The 8,685-nt window shown below is 47.6% G+C and overlaps 1 non-coding gene across 1 annotated transcript; it reads left to right on the top strand.

Annotated features, from left to right (window-relative positions):
• The first annotated feature begins 7,786 nt into the window (after positions 1-7,786).
• LOC144313128 (U6 spliceosomal RNA) lies at positions 7,787-7,893 on the top strand. Its single transcript, XR_013378850.1, has one exon. It is a non-coding gene; the product is annotated as a U6 spliceosomal RNA (small nuclear RNA).
• The last annotated feature ends 792 nt before the right edge of the window (positions 7,894-8,685 follow it).

Raw genomic sequence — 8,685 nt, 5'->3', positions numbered from 1 at the left:
AGAGTAAGGGAGACATGCCCACTCGGAACAGATCCCCATCTGAGCCAACAACATTATGGCCTCAGAGAATCAGGACTAAGGTGAGTTAGTAGAGAATAGGAGAAGACTGGAATTTTCTATCAAGTCACTGATGGGGGTGGCAGGTGGTGGTGGTAAAAGGAGAAAGAGGGAGGGATGTTTCAGTAAAGAAAAAAAAAAAAAGCCAAAGGGCCTCTGGCTGGCTCAGTCAGTAGAGCATGTGACTTTTGATCTCAAGGTGGTGAGTTTGAGCCCCACATTGGGTGTAGAGATTACACTAAAAAAAAATCTTTCTTTAAGGATTTTACTAATTTATTCATGAGAGACACACAGAGATAGGCAGAGACATAGGCAGAGGGAGAAGCAGGCTCCCTGCAGGGAACCTGATGCAGCACTTGATCGCAGGACCCCGGGATCACGACCTGAGCCAAAGGCTTATATTCAACTACTGAGCCACCCAGATGTCCCTAAAATAAAATCTTGTAAATCTTAAAAAAAAAAAATCAAGCATGCTGACAGATCCCTGAGCCATCTTGGCCTTGGAGGACTTAGTCATTTTGAACAATGACTTTACTCATATTTGTCAGTTTCTTCTTCTATAAACAACAGTTTTCACAGGTAACTGTGAACAAATGGGCTTCGTGTTAACCAGCACACCCAGGTCTCTAGAAATTGCACCCAGCTCTGATTTTTCATTCTCTTGTCTAACAGCCAAGAGACAGGCCACTTGTCTTCACTGCTAAGGTGGGAGAAGGAGATAAGAGGATTTATTACCTAAATATTCTGGAACCTTCCAAACACATGTGTTCCATTTTTTCTCCCCAAAAGCTGGACCCACATCCTGAGAGCTGAGGAATACATTTTCCCTCCAGAACAGCGGGTCCATCTCGGCTTCACACACAAACACTGAGCCCTTATCAAATAACAATCTGCTAACCCACAGAATAGGAAATTTCTAGATCAGCACTCCAGCTGCAAGTTGGAAACCCAAAGACTGAAGTGGGTCTGCATCATTTGTCACCAGGGTTCCACTGGCATGCTGCAGCACCTGCTTCTCCCAGCCTGCCACCAGCAGTCCTCTGACCGTCTAAGGACAGGACACAGCGTCCTTAGGGGAAGCGAGCAGTTACATCCACCGGCAGCACCACGCACCGTGGTGTGAACTCACAAAAGCAGCTCCATGCTCTCCACAGATGGAGGCATCTGAGGCCAGGGTGCCAGGGTTGCCAGATGTGGCAGGCACCCCGTGCCGACCTTGATGCACATGCCCTTGAAGGGGACAGTCCCGGGCCCCATCAACCACTAATAATTCCATCACAAATGGAACAGAATGTTAAAAAGTGGCACTCCGGGTGCCACGTGGCTTCCACTGCAACATTTCAAAACAAGAAGAGGTGTTTGCAGGAAACAGTCAAGATCCACAACCTTGAACCTTCCCACTGCCCAGAGAGTATTCAAAAAAAAAAAATCAGCTTGTTGAGAGACAGGACTTTGAAGAGAGGTTTTTCTGAGAGGAGTCTCTTTGAAGAAAGCCGTGCTTCCTGCAGTTCAGGTAGGGGCCTGCCCGCTCACCCCACGCACGTGGAGGTTTCCACCCAGTATTAGAGAGTTTACCACGTGACCCCTCGAGCTGAGGGCAGAGCAGGCTGGGGCCCTCTCCCAGCCAGGAGATCCAGGGGAGGAGGGTCAGGCGGCGGTGAGCTAACATAAAGGCCCCACAGAGGTCAAATCTTCTTCCTGGAAGCTCTAAATGTGACCTTATTCAGACAAAGAGTTTCTGCAGATACGATTAAGTTAAGGCTCTTGAGGCCCGGAGATGATCTTGGATCATCCAGATGAGCCCGATACTCAGTGACATGTGTGTCTTTACAAGACACATACAAAGGAGAAGGCGACGTGACAAGGGAGGCAGAGACCCGACTGCTGGGGCCACAAGCCAAGGGATGCCAGCAGCTCCCAGAAGCCGGGAGAGGCAGCTAGCAAATGCTCATGGCAATCCTCCCAAGGGAGCTTAGCCTTCCTGACACCTTATTTCAGCCCAGTTTAAAACAAATTTCAGGGACACCTGGGTGGCTCAGCGGTTGAGTTTCTGCCTTCAGCTCAGGGCATGATTCTGGGATCTAGATTTGAGTTCTACATCAGGCCCCCTGCATGGAGCCTGTTTCTCCCTCTGCCTATGTTTCTGCCTCTCTCTGTGTGTCTCTCATGAATAAATAAATAAAATCTTTAAAAATATATATAAATAAATAAAACAGATTTTAGACTTCTCTCCTCAGAACTGAGGGAGAGTCTGTTTCTTTTTTTTTTAAGCCATCAAGTTCATGGATATATGCTACCGCAACCACAGGAACTGATCTCCAGGGGACTCCTGCTTGGGTGATGGGACAAGGAGCAAGCCCCTGGGCTGGGGTTGCCTCCCATTCCAGAGTTTGTCAAGGCAAGTGATATGTGAAGGCTGGAGTGAGATGTGGGCCCCACCGGGAGGGAGCCAGTATGGCATCATCTCAGGGCCTGACCAATAGGGCAGTCTGGAAGGCGAGAGGCCCAGCAGCAAGGAGCTGGCGGTAAACCCCAGGAATGAGGGAGAAGTTGTGAGTGACCACCCAGAAGAGGGACACCTCCCCCTGGCAGAGAATCTCAGGTCCTCCAAGAGCCCCGCTAGCCGGGAGGAAACTCAGCTCAGAGTCTCAGCCAGCCACCCCCCCCCCCCCAACTCAAGTGAGAGCTGCCTTCTCTTCTCCACTCCTCTTCCACCCCAGCTTCCACCTTGGGGGAGCCAGTGGGAGTGGGGTACAGGAGTCCAACTGAGCAGCCCCCTTCCCACGCAGGCTTCCAGCCCTAAACAAGTGAAGCTGGAGTGGGGAGAAGGAGATGTTAAAGTTTACAGTTTTGACTAATATCTTGGCCTGGACATTCAAATTCCAAATGGAGAGTGTTTTCCATTGCAAGCGACCTTAGGACAGACTATTTCCTAAGAGGAGCAGAAAAGTCAGCGCCTGCCAGTGTTTTCATCCAGGGCCAGGGAACATTAACCCCGCTGCATAAATTTTAAAGGGGAAGTATGAAGCAAAAGCTAAAGTTGCCTTGTAATTAAACTGCAAGCCCTGTTTATTCAACATACCAGCCAGTTGCAAAGGCTGGTGAAAACATCTCAGTGGAACTGAGAATAGCTGAGTTCCCGTGAAAGGAAAAAATGCAAATATGTTTTCGGTATCACTTTGAAGCTTCCTGAGTGGAGCCCTTGGCCTGGACTGACTCTCATTGACGTCAGCCCAAGTTAGCCATATCAGAGCAGCTGTCTGCTTGCTCCCTTGCTTCGGCCCCGGGTGCAGAAAACACACTGATTTTGTTTCTTGGGAGATTAAAAACATTTGCTGCTGCGTCCATAATTCACAACTTCTGTTATCACTGGGACCAGGAATACCAAACAAGAAACACTTGGCGTCCCCCCACCCTGATCCTCAAAACCGAGGGGAAACCCACAGAGAGATGTCAGAGACAGGATTATGCATCAGCTGGGACCCAGCCCAGACCCCGGTCATTACACCCCTTCCCACTCTCCTGGAACACGAGGCAATGGATCCATAGCACACACTTAGGGCTCTTAGAAACCGTTCAAAACATAGCCATGTGCGTGAACCCGGTGTCCCCCTATACTCTGGGAGGGAGCCGGGGCAGTGGGGACACAGCCCAGGCTGAACGCCCCTTGCCTCTGGTCTCACTGCAAAGTAGCAACAAACCAAGATGAGAAAAAGAGGAGAAGTTCCCTAGCTCCTCCTAGGGTTGTTCCAGGGCTGCTGTAGATGGCGGCAACGCTGACAGTCACGCAGCTCTCCCAGGACCTGCGGCTGAGACCCTGACTCTACCTTGGATCCTCCGGTTCCTTCCAGCCTCCTGGAGGAGTCTCTGGCAGGCAAAGCCCAACTGAGATGGCTAGTGCAGCACACGGCCGCTCTCCTCCAGAACCTTGATGGGACGGATCATTTGTCAAGCTGGTAGATAATTCCATACCCTTCCAGAGAGCCACTCAGATACATCCCTTTTGTAACTGTTTTCTGGAACCTTCGTTAGAATGCAAGGCAACAGGGGCCCCCAGGTGGCTCAGTGGTCGAGTGTCTGCCTTTGGCTCAGGTCATGATCCCGGGGTCCTGGGATCAAGTCCCACATCAGGCTCCCTGCAGGGAGCCTGTTTCTCCCTCTGCCTGTGTCTCTGCCTCTCTCTCTGTGTGCCTCTCATGAATGAATGAATGAATGAATGAATGAATGCATAAATAAATAAATAAATAAATAAATAAATAAATAAATAAAATGCAAGGCAACAGAAGCCAGTGGATTCTTTATGGATTCTTTATACCGTTCATTTGTCTAGTCCCAGGAAAGAATGATCTTCTCTGACTCGGTCAGTGATGTGGGTGTCAGAGAAGGGATGTGTGATGGGTGGAAACAGGGGCTGGCAGGGCTGGTGTGCACCATCCCACCTCTCTGTGGTCTTCAGTTCCCCTGTGGGGACCTGGGAGTAGGTGGGTGCGCCTCAGAGAGAACCCCCTCCCCACCATTCCTCTGAACTCAGAGAGCAGGTTGGCAGCCGGCCTCTGCGTTCAGATGCTCCTCACTCTGTCACTCATCGCAGACATAGCAATGCACCAAGCTCCAGCTAGCGCCGGGGGCCCGGGGCTGCCACCGCTCCTCTCCGCTGGCCTGGGGGCCTTCCCTGCACCTCCCCACACCAAGGCTGGCTGGGGCCCCTCTCCTGATCCCCGATCACAGTGTGCTGCAGTGGGCTGGGAGCCACGAGAAGGCGGGGCTCGCGGCCCGTCTACGCCCCAGCTCCCGTCACATAAAATGCACCATGAAGTGTGCCGACTGACCGCAGTCAGGATGTTATTGTTGCTGCTGTTATTATTTATCAGTGAGTGATGATAGTTCAACACGTTTCCCTTTCTTGAGTCTGAGTAAGCCCATACGGATGTGTGGATTCACATCACTGCTCAGAACTGGGGGGTTTCCTAGAGGAAGGCAGGCTTTGGGGGGAAAAAAGGACTCCTTTTGGTGTTGCTACTTTTGACCAGTCTTTTATTCACAGCTATGGACTTTTACTTAATTATGGATGAACCAAGAACCTTTTTCAAATGTTAATAAAGAAACACATACCAAGCGAGGAAAGTAAAATGTAAGTGTGAGGGAATGAGCCTGGGTTGTCTACCGCATGCAGTCCACTCAGAGGAGAGATATGGTGGCACCAACAGAAAGGAAATGGGGAAATCTTGTCTCCCCAAATTGCCAAGTGCTGTTGAAATACTATGGAAGAACAATAAAATGAGGTTCAGGGTTGGCATGGTAAAGACAAGATGCTGTCATTATCATGTGATCAGTCGGCACACTTCATGGTGCATTTTATGTGACAGGAGCTGGGGCGTAGACGGGGCACAAGCCCCGCCTTCTCGTGGCTCCCAGCCCACTGCAGCACACTGTGATCGGGGATCTCAGAAGAGGGGCCCCAGCCAGCCTAGGTGTGGGGAGGTGCAGGGAAGGCCCCCAGGCCAGCGGAAATGAGAGGTGGCAAATAGTTACTGAGACACCTCCACGTGCCAGGTTACAGTCGTAAAGGGGCGTGTCGCTGCCACCCAAGAGTTCCCAGCCTCCAGGAGACAGCCGTTGTCAGCCTAGGCTAAGCAAATGCTCTCAAGCCAGGCCTGTAGGAGAAAACATGAGAGCAGACAATGGATGCTGTATATAGTGTGGTCATAACAGCTGAACTTGAACATCAGAAAGACCTGGACCAAATCCCAGGTCCAGATCTCACTAGCTCTGGAACCCTGGCCAAGTCACTTAACCTCTCCCAACCTGTGTGTGCCCCTTGAGAATGAGACTACTGGTGCCTACCTTGTAGGGTTGCCATAAAAAGATGACATAGAACATACAGCAGAGCGGCCAGCCTAGACCACAGCTCAAAGAAAATACTAATAATGTTGGCTCTTGGTCTTATTAACCGTCTGACAAAGAGCAGGTTCCACAGAGGAGGTAAGATTTGCAATGCATCACGAAGGGATTTCACTTATAAAGAGAGAGGTCGGGGATTTGGTGAAAAGAAATATTGTTTACAAAGATGCAGATGCAGAATGTTGCACAGTGTGTTTGGAAGCCAGCAAGGAGTTCAAAGTTGCTGCCCCGACAGGCACACAAAAGAATAAAGTTGGATGAGTGAGTTCGATCCCTGCTAGGAAATTTGGACTTTATTCCATGGGCATCCGGTCAAATGACGATGGGTTTTGGAATCAAATACTTGTGTTCCGTCCTACCACACTTTGGGTGGCAAGATGGAGAAAGCCACACTACCTTCTCTGATTCCAGTTCCCCTTTGGTTAAGTGAGGATAATAACATTCACCCCTGAGGGCTGATGAATGGTTTACATCAAGGTTCAGAAAACTTTTTCTATAAAGAGCCAGACAGTAAATATTTTAGGATCAGCAGACCATACAGTTTCGGCTTCAACTATTCAACCCTGCCACATAGCGTGAGTGGACCCATTCAAAGACGTACCAGAGTATGGTTGCATTCCAATAAAACTTTATTTACAAAAACAAGCAGAAAACAAAACTAAAATCCCTATCACAGTGCCTCAGAATTCCTGCTTTCCCCCACCTTTCTTTCCACATTCCAACAGGGGACATTTTTCTTAGATCCTTGTATCATGGCCAGTGGTTCTAAGACATTGCTAAATGATTTGAAGATTATGGTGAGCTCCCCCTCATCTCAGCTCTAGAGACTGCAATGTATAAAGGTAATTTGTTCAACAGAGAGAACTGCTTGGCCAGGAGCACCAAGTGAGTATTCAACCAATCAGTCCGTGGGAGAGCCCTCATTATGCGTGTGGCACTATGCCCTGCGGTGGAGATGTGAGGGGCGCTGAGGCAAGAGCCTCATGAATAGCACGTGGTTTGGCAAGAAATTCCCATGTCCATGTTGCCTGAGCTCCAGTCACAGTTTTACACAGTTTTCATTCCATGCAACTCTTGAGTGCAAACTGGTGAGTGCATGCCCTGTCTTACAGAGATGCTAGAATTTTCCATTTCTTAATCTGTACAATTCAACTAAATGGCAATGTGATTCTGTGTGTGCAACAGAGGGATTCTGGGAGTTGGGGAAGGCTTCATGGAGCTGTCTCAAAAGAAGCTATGCCCATGGCCTGGCCTTCTGGGGTCAGGCTGGCAATCCTTGCAGGGAAGGGATAACCAGCAACCAGTGCATGGATATCAGTGCATTGAGGGAGGGAGCTGCAAAGGAGATGCTATAAAATGGAAGAAGTTGATGGGGCTAGTCCAATGAAGACTCTTAGTATTTTTGTTGTCACTGGAAAAAGCAGATTTTTTGGCACATAGTGTAGATCAGGAGTCAAAAACTCAATACCTGCCGGGGCTGGACAAGAAGTGAATTAAGTGAGTAGAATGTAACCACAGGGAGGGATGGGAATGGGAACAGGCAAACTGGTGAGTACATGCCTTGTGTTAAAGAGATGCTAGTGCTTGGCTGCAGATGACTGCTGCCATGAGGTCCTAAGGGCTCAGCATGGCAGATTTGATATTTTGGGGCAGAGGATGGGTTAAATGGGTGATGGGTATTAAGGAGGGTACTTGTTGTGATGAGTGCCGGATGTTGTATGTAAGTGATGAATCACTAAATTCTACACCTGAAACCAATTCTACCATATATGATAACTAACTTGAACTTAAGTAAAAACTTGAAATTAAAAAAAAAGCCAAAAATTTAGTGCTCACTTTGGCAGCACATATATTAAAATTGGAATGATACAGAGAAGATTAGCTTGACCCCTGCACAAGGATGATATGCAAATTCATGAAACATTCCATATTTTTAAAGCCCCTGAATAGCCAAAGAATTTGGAAAAAGAAAAGCAAAGCTGGAGGTATCACAATTCCAGACTTCAAGTTATATTACAAAGCTATAGTAACCAAAACAGTATGGTAGTGGCACAAAAATAGACACATATATCAATGGTACAGGATAGAGAACCCAGATATAAACTCACAATTATAAGGTCAGTTAATCTCTGACAAAGCAGAGAAGAATATCCAGTCGGAAAAAGACAGTCTCTTCAAAAATTGGTTTGGGGAAAACTGATCAGCTACATGCAAAAGAATGAAACGGAACCACTTTTTTACACCATACACAAAAAAGGAACTCAAAATGGATGAAAGTCCTAAAAACCTGAAACTATGAAAATCTTAGAAGAGAGCATAGGCAGTAATCTGTCTGACATCAGCTGCAGCAACATTTCTCTACATATGTCTCCTGGGGTAAGGGAAATAAAAGCAAAAATAAACTATTGGAACTACATCAAAGTAAAAAGCTTCTGCGCTATGAAGGAAACAATGAACAAAACTAAAAGGCAACCTACTGAATGGAAGAAGATATTTGCAAATGACATATTTGATAAAGGATTAGTATCCAAAATATATAAAGAACTAATACAACTCAATATCCAGAAGACACATAATCCAATTAAAATCGGCAAAGAAATGAACAGACATTTGTTCAGAGAAGACATCCAGATGGCCAACAGGTACATGAAAAAATGTTCAACATCACTCATCATCAGGGAATTGCAAATCAAAATTACAAGGAGATACCACCTCACACTTGTCAGA

Source organism: Canis aureus, chromosome 4, assembly GCF_053574225.1.
Source record: "Canis aureus isolate CA01 chromosome 4, VMU_Caureus_v.1.0, whole genome shotgun sequence".
Lineage (NCBI taxonomy): Eukaryota > Metazoa > Chordata > Mammalia > Carnivora > Canidae > Canis > Canis aureus.
The sequence above is the reverse complement of the archived record's forward strand: the minus strand, read 5'-3'. Positions and strand labels throughout refer to the sequence as shown.